Here is a 25,887-nt window from a genome sequence, read left to right on the forward strand (position 1 = left end):
AAAAAGAAATTTTGTCAGATAGGGAATGCATTTCAGATGGTTCAAGGAGCCAAGAATGAAGTCATGGCCATAAGAGCATATATTGCTTGCTTGTTTAACATTGGGGGCCATGTGTCTGGAGCCTGGATGTATGGAAGGCTCTAGTTAAAGATTAGATATTTAAAAGGTAGATTGGGTCTACTGGATTGTTAGATTTGCCAGAGCAATTATTCAAGAGAAAGAAATGAAGTGCATCCAAATTGGAAAGGAAGAAGTCAAATTGTCCCTGTTGGCAGATGACATCATCTTATATCTAGAAAAAAACAAAAGATTCTACCAAAAAACCCCACTTGGAACTGATCAATGAATTCAGTAAAGTTGCAGGATACAAAATTAATAAACAAAAATTAGTAGCTTTCCACACACAAACAAGAATCTAGCTGAAAAAGAAATCAAGAAGACAATGCCCTTTGTAATAGCTACAAAAATACCTAGGAATAAATGTAACCAAAAAGGTGAAAGACTTCTTTAAGGAAAACTACAAAACACTGTTGCAAGAAATTGAAGAGGATACAAAACAAATAGAAAAACATCTCATGTTCATGGATTAGAAGAATTAATATTGTTGAAATGACAATATTACCCAAAGCAATCCACAGATTCAATGCAATCTTTATCAAAATACCAATAACATTCTTCGCAAAATTAGAAAAATAAAATCCTAAAATATTTTGGAACCACAAAATACTCCAAATAGCCAATGTGATTCATAGCAAAAAGAACAAAGCTGGAGGTATCATACTATCAGACCTCAAATTATACTACAAGGCTATAGTAACCAAAACAGCATGATACTAGCATAAAAAGAGACACAAAGGGCAATGGAGCAGAGTAGGTAACATAAACATTAATCGACATATCTACAGCCCACTGATTTTTGACATAGTGCCAAGGACATTCATTGAAGAAAGGATTGTCTCGTCAATAAGCAGTGCTTAAGAACAAAACATAAAGAAAATGCTACAGGAAATTGGCCTGGGGGAAAAAATTGTGAATAAGACCTTTAAAATAGAGGCAATGAAAGCAAAAATAAATAGAGTAAAACAAATTAAAAAGCTTCTCCACAGCAAAGCAAACAATCAACAGAGTGAAATGACAGCCTACAGGATGGAAAAAGAATCTTTGCAAGCTACTCGTCTGACAAAGGATTAATATCCAGAACTTTCAATGAACTCAAACATGTCAACAACAACAACAAAATATCTGATTAAAAATGAGCAAATGATCTGACCAGACATTTCTCAAAAGCAGACATACAAGTGGTCAACAAATATATGAAAAATAAAATGCTCAACATCACTAATCATCAGGGAAATGCAAATCAAAACCATAATTGAGTATCGTTTCATTCACTTAAGATGACTATTATCAAAAAGTCAAAAAATAGCAAATTGTGGTAAGGATGCAGAGAAAAGGGGATTCATACACTGTTGGTGGGAATGTAAACTTGTACAGCCACTACGAAGAACAGCATGAAGTTCTTAAAAAATTAAAATATAACTACCATATATACATATAACTACCATAAAATATAACTACCAGCAATCCCAGTACTGGGCAGGTATCCAAAGGAGAGAAAGTCATTATAATGAAGGTTCATCTACACCTCCGTGTTTATTGTAGCACTATTCACAATACTGAAGATGTGGAACCAACCTAATGTTCATTAACATATGAATGGATAAAAAATGGAGTATATATTCACAATGGAATATTATTTGGCCACAAAAAAATGTAATCCTCTTATTTGTGGCAACATGGATAAAATTGGAGGCTATGTTAAGTGAAAGACGTGTCAGGAACAGAAAGCTAAACAGTGGATATTCTCATTCGTATGTGGAAGTTTAAAAAAAAAAGCTGACCTTATAGAAGTGAAAAGCAGAACAGAATACTAGAGGGTGGAAAGGATAGGAGGCAAGGAGGGACAAGGAAAGATTTGTTAAAGGACACAAAATTGCAGCTAGATGAGAGGAATAAGTTCCAGCATTATATAGCACTGTAGTTAATAACTGTAGTTAATAATATATAGTTTTGAATAGCTAGAAGGAGGATACTTGAAATATATCCTATAGGATAACCATAGTTAATAATATATAGTTTCAAATAGCTAGAAGGAGGATATTGAAAGTATCCAACATAAATAAATAACAAATGTTTAAGATACTGGATATGGTGTCAACTGAAGAATGACAAGGTTCATAAATTTGGAAAGGGGAACTTACTTCTCTTAAAGGGTTGCAGCCTGCAGAGTGGCCATTCCAACAGGCTGGGAAGCATAGCCTCTGGCCAGAATCTGGAAACAGACACTTTGAGGGTGGGAAGAATGAGACAGGGATTTATGCTAAAGGAGGTGGCTAAATATATACATATATATATTCAATAAGCTATAGAAGGAGTCATAAAAGAAGAAACATGCATATGTATAATTGAGCTTCATTTCCCTCCATGGGATTCATGTTCAAAAAAATGGTTGTGTTAGCATGACCCAAGGGTAGAGTTTTCAGCCCTCTGACTTCAGAAGGTGAAGCAGAGGACTCAATACCCCTTTAGTGCACATCATCTGTAGACTGGCAAGAACCACTCCATGGTTGGTGATCTCTTATCAGGAAGGAATGCTGGTCAGTTCTTTTGTCAAAGCCACAAAAGGAAGGAGCAGCATGAGGTGTTGTTTGAAATCAGCAGTGCAGCTAGTTTTTTGAAAGGGCTAGTTTCTGTTTAACCCTTAGGAAAAAAAGCCTAATGGTGATTAGTGTGGGAGGAGGCATAATGAGACCTGTCCAACCTCCCATTCCATCATGGCAAGAACTCAGTTTACAGTTTTTCCCTTGGCCAATGGAAGAGGAGGGGAGGGGGCTTAAAATTTAATTTTTATTTATCAATGGTAATTACCCTGATCTGATCACTATACATTACATATATCAAAACATCATGATGTATCCCATGAATATGTGCAATTACTATTTGTCAATTAAAAATAATATTGAAAAAATTCAGTAGAGGTAAAATAAAAAAAAAATGCTGTCTTCAGAATCAAATCTGAATTACTATGGTTAGCAATCCACATTTTTTTGCTCAGGGGAATTATAATAATTAATATAATATTTTTAACAAATCCTTCTGGAGGTAAATAATTGATTTCAGAGGATAAAACCAATTAAGAGATATTAAACTAGTATCAGTGAGAAGTAAGGAGTACCTGGCATAAGGCAATGACAGTAAGAATAAAGAGGATTTTTTTTGTATGTTTTTCTAGTTTTACCTCAAAAAATAATGCTTCAGAAATTTTCTCTGGAGATAAAACTGTTTCTATGTTATTTAAAGAGAATGTCCAAATGAGTCTGGCCTTATATATTACAGCTATTTGGAGGAAGACTTATTTTTGTCTACTCAAAGTTTAGCTTATAAGAAACAGCAAAAGAGAACAGAAATTCATTCATGCATTGTTATTTTCAGCTTTAGAGTCTCAACTGTGACTCTTCTGAACATGGCTAATAGATTAAAAACTAGAGCCCTATGAATACTTTGCAGGTAGAAGCTGCATTTTTAACCAAGAGTGTAATAACAGGCTTTCTAAATCTTGAGGTTTAGTAAGTAATTATTTATTTCTTAAATGAATGTTTAAATTTTAAAAACTTCTCTAATGACTGTAGATAATTTATAATTATAATGAGTGCATGTTCCAGATTTCATGGGTCAACTCCAAGAGAACAGGCCAAAGACGAAAACAACCTTTGAGACTTTGCTTTGGATTCTTGCAAAGACCATGCAAGGACCTTCCTTCTGAATTTTGTTTTGTTTTATGGAGAACGCTTCAGAGCATAGAGCATAAAGACTCAAAAAACTGATTGACCTAAGTGTTCCGTGTATAGAAAAAAGGGATAGAAGGAGGAAAACGTGTCTGGCATTTTCTGCTTTGAACCTAACACACATAATCCAAAGCTATCACAGCAAGAATAATTCTTCCCCCTAAGTTGGACACAGTGTCCACAGGTACATCTAAAATGATCAAAATATATAAATGAATTAATGTGCTACAACTACCCTGTCTATAGTAGGTGAGCAAACAAGTGTTCTAAATCACCAGAACTACCTACTTAGCCCAATAGAATCCAATGGTGATAAATCTAGAGTCAGCAAATCTCAAGAAAAAAAAACACTCAAATATTTAAAAAATTATTGGGCATTCAATGTTGTTTTGATGGTTGTTTTAGTTGTTTTATATGATCTGAAAATCTTAAAAATGATACTGGAGAAAACAGGACTTTGTAAGTACTATGTTTATTTTTTTCAGCCTTACATTAGGTGATATTATTATTATTATTGAAATTAACTGATGATAAATAAGAAAACTAATGCCTCTACTTCGGTTCTTAATAATCTTATTGTTCTTGAAAGCATTAAAAATGTGGTCATTTGTAACACCATCTCTAGGCAGCTCTCAATATAAAAAATGGAAAACATGTTTTGATTGGTATGTATGTCATAGACTAAAGTGTGGGGCTGTGTGAAAGAAAAAAATGGTAAGGAGAGAGGAGAATGAGAGTTCAAGAGATATCCACTGATGACATCTCATACCAAGTTATTTCTGAAACAACATAAGGGGGATGTGTTTGAGATCTGCAGAATAGAATATAAAGACTTGTCTAAAGCCCAACTCCTGCATTTCTAGAATGAAGTGCAATGATTAATTGACTCAATGAAGAGTTTACTCTTCTGAATACTAACTGAGACTTCGCATTTTCTGCTGCTCTAGCTGACAGATTTTAGATTTTTACTTAACTGGTGTATTAATAAACAATATTTTGTAGTCTTACTTTCATGGACTTTTCACTGACATGTTGACATGAATTTTTATTGTTCTTTTTATTGTGCAACCTAAACACACCTCTAGTTCTTTTTCCTTGAGTTCAAGCTGACAAGGAAAACTTCAAGTGTCTGAATGTACATTCTCATAAAAACCTCAACAGAGGTTATGAAGGTAAACTTAACCTTAACGTGTAATTGGAGCATAGAGAGAATGAAGCTGCTTTACACATGAAAAGTGAGAGGTATTCAGAGAAAGAGAAGGAGGAGAGAAAGAGAGAAATGAGGGAGGGAAGGAAGTAAAGCAATGACATTTAAAACTGTTAGAAATATCAGGGGGAAAAGGCAAAGATACTGAGCATAAAACTGGAGGGTTTTTTGCCTTCAGAAACAGTATATAATAGTCAATGAGAAGGATTTTGCCACAGGAGGCAAATTGCCGTGGATTCTGAAAATTGCAGAGTACTAATAAAACACTGAACATATCCCTGGTTACAAGTACTTAGCTATGCAATTTGTTACTTCTTGGGGAAAGTTTTGCATTACATAAATTTGTGTTTCAGAACCTTCTTTCATTCTGGGTGCAAGCTGAATAGCCAAGTGGGAAGTGACATAGCTTTTATATCAATCATTATGCAAATCTGCCTTTGGCTTTACCTCTAGTTTAAAATATTCTAAATTCTATAAAAAATTATTATAGTTGGAAAAGTAATATTTTGCCTAAATAAATGCTCTTTCTCCTAAATCAACCTGCATTCTCCATTAATGAAAGACTTTGCATGAAAGTTAAGAGGCAAAATGGGTGACGGATGCATTTAAATGACAAATTTTCGGTATATTTCCTTTAATATCAGAGCTAGAAGAAATTCTAGTCCTAAGATAGAGAGCTTGAGGCAAATTCTCTAAGTACCCACATTGAATTAGTGACAATAACGGGACTAGATCCCAGGTCATATTGCTCTAAGGCCATTGCACTATATGAGAACTGCCTCTGTGAAACTACAAAGCAAAGGAGGCCTTCAACTGTTTTCAAACAACATGTATTCTCTCCCTCATATTTCTCTCTTTCTCTACATTAATATTGTCATCCCCACCACCTACTCCTAGATCCCATCATGTCCTAAGCAAAAATTTACCTCTTTTAATAAACCTGACTAACTCCACTCTCCAGCCCACACTTATTGCAGATTTATACTTCTGGCTCTCAGCAGAACATTCAAGTTTTAATTTTTTATGTATATTTAAGCCCTTAATCATATGGTGCTTTAAAATTAGTCTTTATTATTCCATGGGGCTTGTTTTGTCCTTTCAATTTAATTGTAAGCTTTTTAGGACAGGGGCCACATTTCCTGCTTGCTTAATAGCAACTTTCAATACTTTACCAACAACCCACACACAACCTTACAGAGAACAAAGAATTGATGTATCTTCTTGTTAAAACTAGAGTTTTAAGAGAATTGCAAGCATTTTCAAAAGTATTTTAAAGCTGTTGTTTTCCTAATTGTACATTTTTCAAATTCCACACAATGAGTCTGCATTACTATTTAAGTAGAAAATTGTATACAATTAAAATAAATTAGAGGCCCATATTTTGTTTTCTTTAACAGCTTATTTTCCTCAGAGCTTTACCTAACATCTCTATTCTGATGCCTCCTGAAACTGAAACTTCCTGTGGACTTTTCACCCAAATCATGTAAATGTATTTTTTACTGCTCATGATCTATCGGGCTCTCTTCAATGTCTGTCTTAAATGTGTTCCCTTATAATGTTTACTCAATAAGCCAACAAATATTTATCAAGCACTAGTCAGTGCCAGGAACAGCATTAGATCTTGCATATACATTGGAAGTGAAACAGGTAATGTTACTCAGTGTAGCTTAGTGGGGAGAGATGCAGAACAAATAGAAAAGCAAATCAATAAATGTTCAATTTGTAAATAAGAAAATTACAGATTTAGAGTCTCAGAGCTAGAAGAGATGTGAGCAAATTCAAGACTTTCTCTCTATTTTCTATTCTGTTTTAAAGTTTCAAGATAAAGGAGATAGATAAGTTACTTTTCCAACATTACACAGTGTGATGGTTAATACTGAGTGTCAACTTGATTGGATTAAAGGATGCAAAGTATTGTTCCTGGGTGTGTCTGTGAAGGTGTTGCCAAAGGAGATTAAAATTTGAGTCAGTGGACTGGGAGAGGCAGACCCACCCTTAATCTGGGTGGGCACCATTTAATCAGCTGCCAGCTCGGCTAGGATAAAAAGCAGGCAGAGGAACATGGAAGGACTAGACTGGCTAAGTCTTCGGGCCTCCATCTTTCTCCCATGCTGTATGATTCCTGCCCTCAAACATTGAACTCCCAGTTGTTCAGCTTTTGGACTCGTGCTTACACCAGTGGTTTGCCAGGTGCTCTCGGGGCTTTGGCTGCAGACTGAAAGCTGCACCATCGGCTTCTCTACCTTTTGAGGTTTTGGGACTTGGACTGGCTTCCTTCTCCTCAGCTTGCAGGTGGCCTATTGTGGGACTTCTTGTGATCCTGTGAATCAATGCTCCTTAATAAACTTTCTTTCGTATATACATCTATTCTATTAGTCCTGTCCCTCTAGGGAACCCTGACTAACACACACAGCCAAGATTAGACTTCTGTGGAGGTCTTGGCTCTCAGATAAGTGTTAGTTTGCTTACACTTCATCCTGTTTCCCATCCATTTAGATGTTGCCTCATCACATCTAATACAACATGTATTAACAAGCATTAATCAAGAAACAATATATTCCAAGACCTGTACTAAGGTTCTAGGGATATATTGATGAAAAACATCATCAACAGTATCAAAAACAACAAATGCAACTTGTTCTTGGGAGACTGAATCTTAACAGAGGCTTGTTTATTTTGCTAAACTTCTAAAAGAACGAGGTTTTGTTTTGTGTTTTAAGTCTCTCCTTTTGTAACTATAGTGTATTAATTTATGTTCTAATATCTATTATATGTTTATTTCCTTTTTCCAGTTCTTTTAGTTGATGCTGTTGTACTTTTGACACCATTTTAATATGATTACCAATACAAATTTTATCTTTCAAATTCCTAAATTGGTAGAAAAGATTTAAAGAATACATACTTTCTTTTATTTGCCAGTTTAGCTTCATCCCTGATCAGAAATGCAGTGTTTTTATTACTGTTCAATTACAAATATTTTATCATTTATATTATTACATCTTCTTTGAACCATAAATTATATAGAATTTTTTTTTGCCTTTTTATTTTTTTAACGTATGGGAATTGAGTACTCTCATTTCATTGATGTTTAATTTTATCACATAGTCATCAGCAAAATGGGTTACATATCTTATTTTTATACTTCCTTTGTGACCTATACATAGTCAATATTGTGTTACATGAATGTATGCTCTCTAAATGGTGGATACAGGTAAATGTTCTCCAGATAAAGCTTGTTAACCATGTTTTTATATCTTTATTCATGTTTTGTCTATGTAATCTATCAGTCGCTGTGGGGGAATCGGTGTTAATATCTTCCAGTTTAATTATGGACCAGTCTGTTTCCCTTTGTAATTGTCCACATTTTCTCTATATTTTAAACATAAATTACTACAGCAGCCTGTTACATTTCTCTATATCTTGCCATTACTATACAACCTCTCAATTTCCTAAGACGTAAATTTGAATACATTGTTCTTTTGCATAGAAGTCATTAATGATGCATTATTTGTCATTGCAACAATCTTGAATACTTTTGTGTGATTTCCATGTGTAGGCTTTACCCTATATCCACCAATCCCTTCTCACTAAATTTCTGCTTCATTTTTTTCCCTTACATCAATCTCATCTCTACCTCTATGTTGATTCCACATCTAGGATTGCCCTTTCTCCTATTCTTAATTTATATAATTCCTAAAAGTTCCTTAAAGACATTTTCTCTACAAGACCTTCCTATTCATTCCAACCTGTACTTATCACTCCCTTCTCAGACTCTCAAAGAACTCAGGGTCTAAAGGATATTTGATAGTTTTCTGGTTTTCCTGGACTGGAAAGTCTTTAGATAAAAACTACATTTATACATTACTAGGTATAGCACATGGTAGGAAACATTTAAGCCATTTATGCTGTTTTACCATTTTATTGGCCCTGTACTCTAAGTAGAGAAGTTGATGTTAATCTGCTAAGTTAAATATAAAAACAAAGACTAAAGATACAATCTTTTGAAAGACCTGACATGGTAGCTTAGTTGGGTCTATCATAAAAACCCAGTTAATATTATTTTGAGTAGATAAAATTATTTTATTATTGGTGAATTAATTCTACACTAATAAAATGGAAGATTTTGTCATTCTAATAAAAGAGACTGAAAAGAGAATAGCAAGACAATCCCAGCTGCTAAGTAATAGGTGAAACACATTTATGTACTCTAGATATTACATTCCTTTGAAGAATCCATACTTTTATTTGACCTGGCTCCAGTGGAAAATAAAATGTTAAAAAAAATACAGTGCTTTCCCCTTCTTTTTCATGAAAAAGAAAAAAACATTTAGGAGGTATTTTCAAAAGGTTAGTTGCTGGTTTAATTTATTTCATGACAGGTTATTACATGCTTCAGTACACAGGATGTTTTCTGCAGAGTGATCACTAATCAAAGCCTTATTGAGATATGGTATTTCTTGTAAGCCATTGAAAGAGTATCTGCCTCAGTACTCTAATTTCTTCTCTCATGGTTTGATTTTGAGGAGCTCAATTATATGGCACAAAATCTCATCCATAAAAATAGACCAAAATGAGGGCTTTGATGTTATAGTCAATGTCCCATTATCTGAGCACAGATATTTCACAATAAATCTTACTTTCAATTACTTAAAATATTCTTGCTGGTATAAATACGGTTTTAAGATATTTTGTATAATCGCCTCTTCTGATTGAACTTTAGGGAATTAGTCCTGTAATTAAACTTGAACAGTAGGTAGTTCCTGCCTATCTGTCTGTTTATTCTAAGAGTTGATTGATTTTGAGGAACAGTTACTTATTCTCCACTCCACATGTTCCCATGTGGAAGCCTTCCCATATGTGTAATACTCTTGGCCTTTCTCCTCATTAGAGGAGGAATGGCTTAACTGATTGGTGAGCCTGGGAGAATAAACTAGGGGAGCATGGTAAAATCCTCCCTCTTTTTCAGGACTGGGATCTACTGTCTGGCTATACACATAGTTTTCAGGGTCACCTTTGTATCATAACACGAATGTTATACCCTCGCACAATGAGACTTGAAATTCCTCTGCTATGCTGGTGACATCAGATCTCTCAATCTTAATCATTTATTTGCACTGTTCGTAAGCTCAGATATTATCTTAGGTTAAATAAATTGCCCAAGGGCATGAAGATGTTTAAGGTTGCAAATTGAAATTCTAACACAGGTGTTTCTGACCATAAAGCTGATTTTTTACCAAAATCACTTACTTTATTTATGCAAATTTATGTTAAAATCAAATAATAAAGAATTCTGTTTTTGAATAATATAGGATGACAGGGACCAGATTTGCCTTTCCTCCTGAAACAACAACCATAAAAAACCCAAACAGAAAAAAAAATGTGCGAATCAATTGCTTTCAGGACACTAGATATCAAACAACGAGGGAAAGTGACAGCAGAGAGAAGGGGAAACAAATAAACTGAGCACTGTGCTTGCTCCAAATTGTTTCCTTGAGTTTCCAGGCTGCAATGCAGAATAAAATAATTCAGGTGGAGAATCCTTAGCATCCCTGACATAAGGTAAGGGAGCTGAAAGTCCAGGGAGAACAAGGGGGCTAGAATTCACAGTACAGGGTACCACAGAGGAGAAAGCTGCACAGACAGAACAATAGAGATATGCAAAGAATGCCCCTCTAGTGTGTGGCTGAGAACTGAAAAGCACATATGTATGTGGAAATCACCTGAGGCCAGGAGAAAAAGTATCATCCAAAAGGATTAGAGGAGAGTGGCCTATGTTCACACAGGACCAGAAATAGCACCTTTTCTTACCGGTAAGACTGGAAAAACACACAATTTATGTGGCAGTGGGTATGGTATTCAGGAAGACCTTGCCTCAGTAGAAGAGAATAATTAGCCTCATTCTGAGAACTGTTCTGGTCTTGCCTAACAAATACCCAAAAAGATCGAACTGATTCCTAGTATTTGAACTGCATCCCAAGAAAAAGCTAAAGAATATTTACTAAAATACAAAAATATTCAACATCTATTGAAGTAAAAATCACAATGTCTGATGTTCAAAGATGAACAGACATTCAAAGAAATTGGAAAACATATCCATAATGAAGTAAATAAATAGTCAATTACAACTGACTCAGAACTGACACAAATGTTAGATTTGGCAGATAAAACATTAAACAGTTATTGTAACTATATTCCATATGCTGAGAACATTAAGACTTGTAAAAACATCTAGAGGTGAAAACTTTAATATGCCTAATGAAAATGTACTTAAAGTGATTGACAATAAATTAGAAATTACAGAAGATAGGATTATGTTATGGCGATATAGTGGTAGAAACTATTCAAAATTAAACACACAGGAAAAAAATAACCCAATAAAATTAAAAGAGCATCCAAAAACTGTGGGACTACTTCAAGTGACCTAGCATATGTGTAATTAGACTCATTAAAAGCAATAGTGGTGACAAAATATAGATGAAGAATTAATGGTCAAAAATTTCCTCAGTTTATGAAAATGATCATTCTGAAGAAGTTCAACAAACCTTAAGCACAGAAAACATGAATAAATCTATACCAAGTCACATCATAATCAAATTGATCTATGCCAATGATAAATATAAAAATTTTAAAGTATCCAGAAACTTTGTGAAATGCTGTTAAAACAGCACTAGTGAGAAATTTAGAGAACTAAATGCCTTATATTAGAGCATAAAAATGTTCTTATCCTCCACATTAAAAATAACCATATAAGGAAGAACAAATTGTATACAAAGTAAGCATAAAATGGAAATAAATTTTAATAGAGGACTCAATAAAATAAAATACAGAAAAACAATATAATCCAAATACTGTTTTTTTGAGAGGATTAATCAAATTTAAAAACCTCTAGCCAAACAGATTAGGAAGGAAAAGAAAGAAGACACAATTTGTCAATATCAGAAATGAGGGAGGTAACATCACTACATATGCTAAAAATATATTTTTTTAAATGATAATAAGTGAATATTGTGAACAAATTTATGCCTATGAATTCAACAACTTAGCTGAAATGGACATAGTCTTTGAAAGCCATCAACCGTCAAAGCTCAGTCAAGAGAAAATATACAACCCAAATAGACCTATTTGTATTAAAGGTATTGAATTTTTAATTAAAAAGTTTTCAATAAATAAATCTCAATGCCAAAGTGGCTTTCACTGGTGAATTGTACCAAACATTTACAGAAGAAATAATATGACTACTACATGAACACACTGTAATCCCGAACATTAAGGAAGTGAAATACTTTCCACTCATTTGATGAACTGAACACTATCTTAATATAAAAAATAGATGGAAACAATATATGATAAAAATACTACAGACAAATATGCCCTATAATTATAAATACAAAACCAAAAGATATGAATAAATTTTAGCAATCTGGATCCAATTGAATCACATAAAATGGTAATAGATCATGATCAAGTAAGGTATATCTCAGGAATGTATGATTGGTATAGCATTAGAAAATCAATGTAATTCACAATATTAACAAAGTAAAATAGAAAACTATCTGATCACTTCAGTAGATATAGACAAAGAATTTGACAAAATCCAGTACCCATTAATAGCAAAAAACAACAACAACAACAACAACAAAACCTCCCAGCAAACTAGGCATAGATAGAAATTTTCTGAAGTTGATAAAAAGCATACAGAAACATACAACTGTCATCATTCTTAATAGTGAAATACAGTTTTATTTTTCAGAAACAAGACAGAGAGTGGTGTCAGTAAGCTGGCAGAGTAGATCCCCACTCACATCCACCCCCCGCAACAATACTTTTACATCTATCCAAGGACAAAATTGCCTTTGTGCAGTCTTTGGATTTTAGGTAGGAAATTGTGAACCACTGGTCGAAAAGATCTAGGCGACCTGTTTTAAGAGGGCAAACCTGTGCCCAGGTGGCAGGCTCACTGACTTTGGTCCTGACTGCAGACCCAGAAATGATCCCATCCCCTCTGTGGAATTGACCACAGTCCTGTTTGGACTTGGCCCTGCAAACAGAACCATCTACCAAAGAAGCCAAGGGGAGTCATGCCCTTTTGCACCTCTGGTGACAAGTCTGCCAATCTTGATCCCAGCTGTTAACTCTGAAATGGTTCTGTAACTCAGCTTTAGCCCTTCTCAGCTGCAATCTGAGAGCAGTCCTATGCATACAAGTACCCAGAGGCAGACATACCCATTTGTGTTCCTGGAATAGACTTGCAGACCTCATTCCATCAGTGGCCCTGTAACTAACTAAGCTCCAGTCATTCTCAGCTATAACCTTAGAGAAGTCCTGCTTGACCAGGGACCCAGAGAGATATATGCCCATCCAGGTCCCTGAAGGCAGGCCTGTGTACCTACATTTTGACAGTGGACTCTGAAGCATCTCTGTAACTTGGTTCCAGTACTCCTCAACTGTAGTCCAGGGCCATCACTGCCTGTCTAGGCACAACCCAGTGACCCAGCAGGAGCCCTCTAATAGAACCAGAAGCCACACACACACTTGTATCTGATAACAGTTCTGTTATTTGTGGACACTGAAGTAAACTTTTATCCTAGCACCAGTTTTAATAAACAAGGTCCTGAAGGCAGTCTAGTTTACCTAGGGAACATACAGGATCCACATCCACTTTAGTCTCCCATTACAGGCTGACCCCACTGTGGATCCAGCAGCAGCCACTTGACCCAGATCCAACTCCAGTTGGCTGCAGTTTCAGAGCCAATCCCATTAGCCTGGGGATCCAAAAGGAGAAAGTCTTTACTTTATAAAGCAGATATATTTTTCTGCTTTTTTTTTTTCAATAGAGTCCTTCCCAAGCATCTAGAAATTGAATTGAAATTCTATTAAATTTTTTGAATTGATTTGAATTTTATTAGGCTAAACTTGTCTTTAGTCAAATAGCATATCATGGAGCTAAGACTTGAACACAGGTCTGTCTTATGTAGGTCCAACCTCCTAATATATATGTTGCACTTATTTTACTAAATAGAATAATAATGTGGGAAGAGTTTGAACATTCAGTAAAGCATAAAAGTAACTAGTTTAGAATATTTTTGGAAAAAGACAGATGAGCATTGGACTTAACATCACTGATCTTTCTACTAGATCTACCCTGTCCCAACTCTGAACCTCATCTTCCTAACTACGTTGAAAATTCACAGCACCCTGCTTTTCCTCACTCTCTGTGGGTGACGCCAACTGCCTAGTCAGGCCCAGTGAAAGAACTTAGATGCCTTGATTGCCAGTGTAGAATTCACTGGTCATTTTTGTTCTTCTCAGTGGGAGCCTCTGACTGACGCTGTTTCCAGTTGGCGATCTTGGCCCCTCCCCCACTTTATTCTCTTTTATTATTTTTTTCTTTTGGTGCCTACTTACTGTGTATTTTCAAATAACCAGCCTTCAAGATTACCAATCTTTTCTTCTACTTAATAAATTCTGCTGTTAAAAGGCTTTGATATTTTTTTCAGTATGCCAGTTACATTTTTCAGCTCCAGCATTTCTGCTTGATTGTTTAAAATTATTTTATTTTATTTATTTATTATTATTATTATTATACTTTAAGTTTTAGGGTACATGTGTACAATGTGCAGGTTAGTTACATATGTATACATGTGCCATGCTGGCGTGCTGCACGCATTAACTCGTCATTTAGCGTTAGGTATATCTCCTAATGCTATCCCTCCCCCCTCCCCCTATTTTAATCCGTTAAATTAATCTGATAAAATTCTAGATTTCTACTCCGTGTTCTCTTAAATTTATCTGAGTTTCCTCAAAACAGCTATTTCAAATTATCTGTCTGAAAGATCATATATCTCTGTTTCTCCAGGATTGGTTCCTAGTGCCTTAGTTATTTTGTTGAGGTCATTGTTTCCTGTATCTTCTTGGTACTTGTAGATATTCATCTGTGTCTGGGGGTATTGAAGAGTTAAGTGTTTATTTTAGGTTTTGCAGTCTGGGCTTGTTTGTACCTCTCCTTCTTGGGAAGGCTTTCCAGGTATTTGAAAGGACTTGGGTGTTGTGATTTAAGCTGTATCTGCTATAGCAGACACCTCAGTCCAGTATCCTGTGGTTCTTGCAGACTCATAGAAGGATAGCTTTGATGGTTTTGGGCAAGATTCAAAAGAATTCTCTGAATTACCAGGCAGAAACTCTTGTTCTCTTCTCTTACTTTCGTTCACAAAATGGAGTCTCTATCTCTGTTCTGAGCCACCTGGAGCTAAGGATGGAGTGACGCAAGCACCCCTGTGGCCACTAACCCTAGGACAGTGCTGGGTCAGACCTGAAGTTACCACAGCACTGAGTCTCCCAGAAGGTCTGCTGTAATCACACTCTCTGGCTATGACTATCTTCACTCAAAGCCCTGGGGCTCTAAAATCAGTGGGTGGCAAAGCCAGCCAGGCCCATGTCCTTCTCTTTAGGGCAGTAACTTCCCCCAACCCTTAACGGGTAGAGAGGTGTCATCTGGGGACCAGGGACTAGAGTAAAAAACTTCAGAAGTCTACCTGCTGTTCTACTGTACTGTGGCTGAGCTGGCACTCTCTACACTTTATTCTCCTTTCCAAAGGCAGAGGAGTCTCCTCCCATTGCCACCACCACCTCAACACATGTGGAGTACTGACAGACTACTGACAATGTTCCCTTAAGGTCCAAGAGCTCTTCAGTCAGCTTGTGGTATATGCTGCCTGGCCTGGGACTCACTGTTCATGGCATTGAGTTTCCCTCTGGCTTAGGGCAGGTCTAGAAATGCCATCCAAGAGTCAAGTCCTGGAACTAGGGACCCTAAGAGCCCACTTTGTGCTCTACCTCCCTGTAGCCAACCTTGAACCTAAGGTGCAAGACACACTCTCCAATACTTTTTTCTTCACTTTTATCGACCAGAAAGAGACTTGTCCTGTAGCCGCCACAGCTGGGAATGTGATGAGTCTCACCTGAAGCCATCAAGTTTCAGGTTTATGCAAGGCCCTCAATGTAGTACCTGGGCATTGCTGCCAGTTATTCAGGGCACAAGGTATTTTCAGTTAGCAGGTGATAAATTCTCCCAGGACTGTTTTCTTCCCTTTAAGGCAGTGAGTGGGTTCCCTTTTGGCCAAGGTTAGGTCTAGAAATGTCCTAGAGCTAGGACCTGAAAATGGGGCCTTAGATTTCTGACTGGAACCCTATCCTGCTGTGGCTTAGCTGGTATCCAAGATGCTAGACAAAGTCCTCCCCACTTTGCCATCTTCTCTCTTTAAACCAAAGGACAGTGTCTCTTTTGGAGTCTTGAGCTGTGCAGCCTGAGTTTAGAGGAAGGGTGATGCCAGCACTCCCTTAGCTGCCCCTGCTGATGTCTAAGTAGCTCGCATCCCCCACCACCAACATTCACTGTCTGTGGGCCCAGTTCAGCCCTAGGATACACCTAGGTGTTGCAGTCCTCGTGGTTTAGACTGGGTTTCAAGTTTATTTGGGGCCTCAGAGGACTTTAGTCAGCAGTGGCTAGGCTTGTGGGAACTGCTGGGATTGGCAATTTCCCTCTGGCTAGGGCTGATTTAAATGCTCCCTCTGTGGGTGGGCATTACCTGTGTTTGATCCAGTTTTGCTTTCTGCTATAACAAGGGCAGTGCTCAACTCGAGGCCTCACAATTGCTGGCTATTACTCCCTTAACACACAGTAATGCTTTCTGTACCAGGCTGCCTCTGCTGGTAGACAGGAGAGGGGTGGCATCAGTGATTTAAGACTGTTTTTCCTATCTCTTCAGTGCCTCTCTCAGTGATATAAAGTTAAAACTGGATACTGTGAGTACTCACCTGATTTTTGGTTCTTACGAAGGCAGTTTTTGTGTGTATAGATAGTTGTTAAATTGGGGTCCTTGCTGGAGGGATGATCAGTGGGGCCTTTTATTCTGCCATCTTGCTCCGCCCCAAAAGCTCATTATAGATCTTATTTTTTTTACATGACTGGTAATTTTTGATGCCAGATATTACTATTTTAGATTGTTTGATGCTTGATATTTTTGTATTTCTAGACGTTTGTTCTGTGATGCAGTGAAGTCACTTGAAAACAATTTGATCCTTTTGTTTGGTGCATCTAAAGCACTTTGCAGTCTAGGGTTAATTATTTCCCATTACTGAGGTGAAATCCTTCTGTTTGCTCTACCCAATGTCTTGTAGATATTCAGGTTTAGCTGGCAGCAAGAGTCACTGTCGTGGGGCCTATGTGAATGCAGAGAATTCTAATCCTCTGGAAATTGTTTCTAATGTCTTGGATAGTTTCCTCACAGTCACACACTCATTTGAACACGTGAGGTCAGCTGTCTCTTCTCTAGAACTGTATTCTGTAAACACTGGTCGCCTTAATTTACCTGGATTCTCAGATCTTTCTTCTCAACTCAGGGAATTCACTGGATTCTATATGAGCTCCCTCTACTTGTGGTTGGGAAACTGTCCCAAGGAAGTAAGCTAAAACAATCTTATTTGTTTGCACTCTCTCAAGGTTTACTGTCTTTGATTGCCAGATATTCAACATCTAAAAATTTCTTGTTGCATATATTTTGTCTTTATTTGTTGGTTCGTATGGGAGGAGAAATATGGTTCTATTATTTCAATGTATTTGGAAGCAAATGTCTTGTGGACAGGATAAAAGTAATGAGCAATAAAAAAGTCTTTGGCATCTGGGAATGTCAGAGCTCATTCAATAATTTGCCCTTTAAAGGTGGAATTTGATTAGAGAGTCAAAAGTCTATATATTCACTGAACATCATTTTACTATTTTGTAAATAGATTTCATGTTAGTATAGCCAATCCACCGTAGATATTAAATTTATAGACATTCCTTAATGCAACTTCAATAAAGGTTAGGTTTTAAACTTCAGGGGTTTTCAAAGCAACAAAGCATTCCAGAAAATGTTTGCTGCTTTTTACCATCCATCTTTTTCACACAATATTATTCATTCACAGGGTGGGAGAGTTTACCATTATTTCCTTTAACATCTGGTCACATAATTTAGGTCTACAAACGGAAATCAAAATTCAGAATTGAGTCTGTTATCTAAATTATTCTGCCTTCAGTTCCTCTGTACCATCAAACCTAAATGGAATCTAAAATATATGTGTGACATATTCATAAATATAAAAGCAGAATATTTGAGAGGCTTTCAAGAAAATAGTTAAAATTATTGCCTTATAACTTCTAGCTTTATTCCTCAATGTATGGTACTGTTTCAGGTGTTGTGAGAATATTAAAAATAGCTTATGAGGGAAAAATATAAAGAGAAATACTACATGTTTACTGCTGAAGAAATGTTGATTAAGGAATCTCTTGAGTATGCTAAGAATTGGGCAAAGAATGAAATCAATGAAGCAGAGTTTCATATAGGGTTGATTATTATAATTTTTTTCTTAACCAAATTGTTGCAAATTGATTTAGAAAAATAGAGAGCATTCCAGACATTGGCAATAACATGAATGAAGGCATGGTGGCAGGAGGGAACAAGATGTATTAATAAGAAGGGTGATTTGGCTGAAGAAAGAAAGAAATTAGAAATAAATTTTTGAAAAATATGTGAATTCGAAAACAAATCTATGGAGAATTTTGTATTTAGTCTAAAGGCTTAAGCATACATAACTTTCATTTCCAGAAAGTAAAGTGAAGTAGATAAACTTACCAATTCTTACTCTGAAAACAATAAACACAGAAACCTGGATTAAAAATTACATATAATAGCCTTCTGGTTTGGAACAAGATGGCATAGATTCATTTCTTCCAGCTTCTCTTCACTTAGTACAAGTAAAAAGCCTAAAGATAACATAATAGACAGTCATAGAATAACCTGAATGATGAAAACGGGAAGCAGACTGCCTGGGGGACCCCAGGGCTTGAGTGAAAGCACGGCAACTCAGTGTCTCCTGATCACCTTCTCAGAGCCAGAAGCAAAATCAGGCCCAAAGTCTCCCAACCCTCCAAGAGACAGGAAGCATAGCAGGCCCAGTGTCTTCATACAGCAGTACCCCTACTGGCACTGAACAGCCTAAAAAGCAGGACCTTGGAAGCTCTCCCTTTTTTTATTTAGTTCCAGCTACTCCCAACCTCTACCTTGCAGCACCCAGTGGCCTAGAGTAGCACAGTCTGCCCCTGCAATCAACACCAGGAGAAATCAATAGGGAACTTCACCAGTAAAGGGTGGGTGGGTGGGGCTGACTGACAACATGTTCTATGTGTTTTGTCAGGCCCTGCTGTCTCCTGGTCCCACTTAGGGACACCAGGCCTAGGAAAGCACATTTAAAGAAGAATTAACACCATCTTTTACACAATCTCTTTCAGGAAAGAAAAGAGGATGGGAGACTTTCTAACTCATTTTATGAGATCCCTTACCAAAATAAGACACTTACAATTCCCTTACCAAAATAAGACACTAGCAATACAAAAAAATAAAAATAAAATAAAAAATAAAACTTCAGTCTCTCTCATGAGCATAGACTCAAAATACCTCAACAAAATATTAACCAAGTATTGTGTAAAAGTGGTGTGAAATATTCTTTAAATGTTTGGTACAATTCTCCAGTGAAACCATCTGGGCCTGGAGAAATATTTCTTGAAAGCTTTTTAACTACACATGTAATTACTTTAAAGGTAGTGGGGCTATTCATATTATTCATTTGTCTTGTTGAATTTGTTAGCTTGCAGTGTTGAGGAACTCGCTCATTTCTTCTAAATTGTTAAATTTATGAGCCCAAAGGTGCTCATAGTATTGCCTTATTATCCTTCTAATGGCTGCAGGATTTGTAGTGATATCTACTATTTTATTCCCGGTATTGCTAGTTTGTGCCTTCCCAGTTTTCTTCAATCTTGTTAAAAAGTTTATCAATAATATTGTTATTTAAGTAAAACCAGATTTCTTTGTTGTTTCCTCTGTCAATCTTCTATTTTTAATTTAATTGATTTCTGCACTTATCTTTATTATTTCCATCTTTCTGCATGCTTAAGTCTGCTTTGCTTTTTCTATTTTTTGGTAGTGGCTGAGATAAATGTGATGCAGGGTCTCAAATAAAAAAATCTCAGCCACTACCAAAAAAAAGAAAAAGCAAACTAGACTTAAGCCATAATATAACATGTTTTAAAATGCAGAAGTCAGTAAAATGAAAAAAAAAGTTGATGTTTTCAACAGTAGTGAAATGAGGTGTGCAGTATAATCTGAATGATCTGAACAAATACTCTGACAAACAGATCAATTATATCTTATTTTCCCGAAATCTGCTGTAAAAGTGAATGTTTATCTTGATTTATTTAAATTCTCCACCATATATCTATAGCATTGATAACTTTGAAGACTTAAAATAATTCAAAGACATATTATTTAAACATAATATGTAATGAGAAAAAGAAAAAACTGAGACAAGTAAATAGAGAAGACAAAAGAATACCCCATGGTGTTTGCACCAAAAATAGTAGAGAAGATTATAAGGCCAAACAAATGATCAGAAATGCAAAACTTAACAAGGCTAAGTAAGAATAGGACTGATAAGGAAATATAGGAGCACAAAACATAAGACAAAGATGAGATTCAGTTTATATAAGAAAACATTTGATGAAGATGATTTTTAAAAATTATAAGGACAAGGAAGACTTATTCAAGGATGAGGGTAAGACAGTGCAATCTAGTAGTTATTAATGCTTGCCAGGACTAGACTCGTGATTCACCACTTACTAGATGTGAGAAGTAGGGCAATTTACCTATCTTCTTTGAGCCTCAGTTTCCTTATCTCTAAAGTGGGAAATAATAGACTTTATAATTTTATAAGAATATTGTAAGGATTAAGTGAGGTAATGTGTAGTCATTTAACATAATGCTTACACATAGGAAACAAGGAATACTATATATTATTATAAATCTGGTCACATCCTTATATGACTCACCATACATATTGAGCATCTATGAAATTATCTTTACAATTCTCTAAATTTTTTTCTTACTGTTTTAAAGATCCTTATCCAGTACTGTTCCAAAATTACTATATAAAGGATCTCATTTTCTGATGTTAATCTAATACCTTCTAATTTTCTTGTTCAATTTGTTCTACTATGGCCATTTCATATGCAAAAAAATGGGGCTCAGGGAAACTGAGTGGTCTGAAGTCACACAGATGGTACATGGTGAAACTGTGTAGGTAATTATTACTTGATGAGAAAATAAATTCAAGAAAGCAGGGAATTAGAATTCCTCAAAACCTTACATGTTCAACTATGATCAGATAATCGGAAAAAGCAGCACATCTATAAAGGGGTAAAACGTCAAACTTGATTCATAAAATATATATATATATATATTTCCTGTTACCTAGACAGCCCAAGTTCAGCAAGCCTGAATTTCTTTTGTTAGTGATTGTTGAGAAATGCCTTGACTATTGGTCAATTAAAAACTGTAAACCTATAAAAGGATATAAGGCATCTGTTAAGACTAGAAATGTGTTGGCTTTCTGAGTTAGTTCACGTAAAATTGTATGAGTTCAATGTATTTTCAGTTAGAGGATGTGGTATTATGACTGGTCCTATCAGTATTAACTGAGGAGTTATTTTTTCAAATTACACATATGAAAGGATTCAAGCATGTAGCAATTTAAAATAAATCTTAGAATGCGACTTAGATGTGCAAAAGGACCAAATTTCTATAAGTGATATTATTTTTCAACTTGTACCTTTTATTTGCTCTGTGGCTTTATACTTAATCTTGTTAATTCAGGGTAAATAAAATCAGATAACAAGATTTTCTCGTGTATTTCAGGGTAAATCCATTATATTTGTGGTTTCCCTTACCTTTCCTCTAAATATACATTCTATTGGCCTAATTTCTTCAGACATTTCTCTTTTAAAAATCAAAAGCTGGCCAGGCACGGTGGCTCATGCCTGTAATTCCAGCACTTTGGAAGGCTGAGGTGGGTGGATCACCTGAGGTCAGGAGTTTGAGACCAGCCTGACCAACATGGTGAAACCTCGCTCTACTAAAAATACAAAAATTAGCCGGGCATGGTGGCAGGCACCTGTAATCCCAGCTACTCGGGAAGCTGAAGTAGGAGAATCACTTGAACCCAGGAGGCAGAGGTTGCAATGAGCCGAGATCGTGCCATTGCACTCCAGCCTAGGCAATAAGAGTGAAACTCTGTTTCCAAAAAAAAAAAAAAAAAAAAAAAAGAAAAATCAAAAGCCAGTCATCTTGAGATTCAGAAACTTGTTCTTATAAGTTTCCATCTCTCTTATGAATTTCAAATCCTATTTTGAAATCTATTTTGAGATTCAAAAGCTGAGAATTGAATCTTTCCTTTCTCTTTGAATTTCTATCATTATAACTGTACCCTCAAGGTAGTGAGTATAGAATGATGTGCATACAATGGCATGAATGGGATAGAGTAGAAATAGCAAAAAGTAACAACAAGCATATTGTCATATTTTACAAATTTATCAAATAAAATTAAAATATCTGCCTCATGTCCTTTCAACAAACAACGTGTTCTAGAAATAAACTGGAACAAGAAGATCAGGCTTTTCCTGTACTCAGACCTAGCAGAGCACATTGGTGTGCTGCTAATGGTTTACAGGTTTGTTGAGATATTGTACCCCTAAGTCCAGGGAGCTTCTGGCCATTAACAGCTATGCAAACATCTTATTTAAAAAAAAAAAAAAAAAGGGAGCATCGTCCCAAACTATCTTCTTTTCTATTCCTCTATTTAATCTTTTTTAATAAATAAATTTCTATAGCAGCAAGCCTAGTCAGACCAGAGTAAGATGGGGTATGAAAAGTGTAAACCAATGAATAGGGAAGATAAACCAAGTTAAACTCAAACAGAAGAAAGGTGGTGCAGGTGAGGGTTGAAATCAGCCACAGCATCTCCATTTCAGAGACAGGACTCTAAACTTTGAAATTCTTGGAAATAGCAACGGAATTTAGAGTACTAGGAAAGAAGTCAGGGGAGTAGTTCATCAGGCCCAGTTATTAGAATTTGGGTGTGATCTGAGAGTAGGACCAACAGTAAGGTGAATGTTCCTGAGATACTAAATTACTGGACTAAAATTCTTCAGATTTTCTTGCTTTCATAAAATGGTCCTAGATTCCAGAGCAGAGATGGATTTCAGCAAGATTTAGTATTAGGGAGCAAGGTACACTGTTATATGCTATGGGAACAAATCCAAACAAAAATTCCTAAATATTGAGAAAAAGTGGCTTTTCCTATCCTAGGGATCTGTGATTATGCATGACTTCCTAATTAGGAATCAAGTCTGGAAGGACTGAAGACCCGGAGACTGTTACCTCTTACTAACTAGATCTCTGCTGTCTTAATCTGTTTAAGCTGTTATAACAAAGTGCCATAAACTATGTAACTTATAAAAAACAGAAATTTGTTTTTCTGAGCTCTGGAGGCTGGGAAGTCCAAGGTCAAGACAGATTCTGTGTTTTGTGAGAGACTGCCTTCTGGGTCATAGATGACATCTTTTTGCTTTGTCCTCACAGGGTGGAAGGGGTGAGGAGTTTTTCTCATTCTCTCCTAATAAGGGCACTAATCTCATTCATGTGGGCTCTGCCCCCATGATATAATCACCTTCAAAGACCACTAACTCCTAATACCATCACCCTGGGGGGTAAGATTTCAACAAATAAATTTTTGGAAGGGTGAGAAATATTCATATCACAGCATCTACTGATGTATTTTAAATATTCTCTTTGTTTCATTACAAATCAACAATAAAGTGAAAAAATACTTGAGACTAAAACATACAATATTTCTCTGATATACCCGTCACATGAAAAAAGCTTGTAATATCAAAATTATGCAGGCCAAACAGCAAACCTCATCTTTATCCTCACAACTCATCACCCCAAATGCCAAGATTCCTAGGCTTTCTACCCTCTGCAATGCTCTGTACTTCCTTGCCTATGACTGAAGCAACTATCCCCCTTTCCAAAATCATTTTACTAAACCCTCCGTAAATATTCCTTGCTCCATATTTAGCAAACCATCCTATATACTACTCAGAATACAGGTGAGCGCTACAAAAAAAAAATGCTCCACCATCTTATTATCTTAACTGAATCCTAGCTCTCCTCTGAGATCACTTCCCCTACAGTATTCTAAAGTGAAGTTTTAAATTTTCTCACAACACAGTTTGTTGCTGTTCTCGTTTCATCCTAAAAGTTTTGCCTTCATCCTGGATGACTCTCATACCTACAGGAATCATCTATGTAATAATACCAAGACCTCTCATTTCTTCAACTAATACCAATATATTTTTTTCTCAACACCATGTGAGTCAGCTATTTTCACAATGATGACTTGAACCTCACCATTATTCACAACTGCTCTAACAAAAGTATTATTAACCCAAGACTTGTCTTTTCTGGTTTCAATCTGCTATCCTTCCAGCTTGCCTGTTTGACTATTTCCCTTGTGATCATATCTCAGGATCATGGAGAATTCTGGTGTATTTATTCCTATGCTTTTTTCTTATTCACTCAGTACTTCCTTTTGTAACTTGGCTGTTTATCCAGCACAGATTTTATATATAGCATAAAGAGTAGCTTATTAGTAGTATTAAAATGGCCCAGCATTTCAGTAATATCCAGCCAATTATTTCCAGTGCAAGTTTATACTTACTAGCTTTATGTAAGACTTCAGGACTACACTGTGTCCTTACTATGGTTCACTGCTCAAGTGACTGTATTGAAACTTCTCTATTATCTGCAAACCTCTTTGCCCATGCAGGAAATGAGGGAAGGGGTCAGAAATTTTAAAATAGAGGGTACGAGGAAACTCACAGAAGAAAGTTTTATTTTTCACAGCAGAAAACCTACACATTTATTTAAATCTTATAACAGCTATTATCCTTCTCTCCAACTAAGACAAAGGAGCTGTCTTTTATGCCATCTAAAGTGAATCCCGCCACATTATTTATGCTCACAGTCTCCATTTCTCTATTTCCCCACTCATCCACTTCAATTTAGCTTTTTGCCCCATCCCTCCCTAAAAATAAATCTTGTTATGTCACCGATATGACTACATAAACTTTACAGCTCACAGTTTATTTGACCTCTTATCGATATTTGCTGTTGAACTGTGCAACCTTTTTTGAAACACATTTTTCTCTCAGCTTCCACAAGACAGTACTTATCTGTTATTTTCCTTCTGTGTTTCTTTGCAGGCTCATCTTCCTCTTCCCAGGCTTTGTATGTTATAATTAATCAAGGTTTGTTTATAAACTTTACTGGCTTCTCAATCTATAATCTTTCTTGTGGCTTCAATTAGTACATATCCCAAGTGAGTAAAATAGAGATATATTCATCTGAGACATTTGTGATCCAAAGCAGCATATTCAACTACTTGTTCTACATCATTCTTTTACTATTTTAAAGGTACTTCAGATCGATGCTGAACACATACCCCCCTCCTCTCTCTCTGTCTGTCTCTGTCTCTCTCTGTCTTTCTGTCTCTCACATACACACAAAAACTCTGCCCCCCACCCCCCCAGCAAATATAGTCCTCTATAAAGATCCTCTGTTTTAAAGAATGAAACGTCCAAGCATCAAGTTGTAAAAGCAAGAAATTAAAATGCATTTTTGACATTATCCCTCTCACACCCCATAGCTAATCCAGAACTAAGTTCTCACAGACTTTACTTCCCAAATCATTCATAAACATTCAGTTCTCTTTACCTCCACTGCTACCACCCTAATACAAACCAACATCATCATTTGATTGAATTTCACAACTTTCTAAATTTTTCCTATCATATTCACTATCTCCGCCTTTCTAGCAACTTTCAAATGCTGCCAAAAATTGTAATGC

This window comes from Pan paniscus, chromosome X (assembly GCF_029289425.2).
Source record: "Pan paniscus chromosome X, NHGRI_mPanPan1-v2.0_pri, whole genome shotgun sequence".
Lineage (NCBI taxonomy): Eukaryota > Metazoa > Chordata > Mammalia > Primates > Hominidae > Pan > Pan paniscus.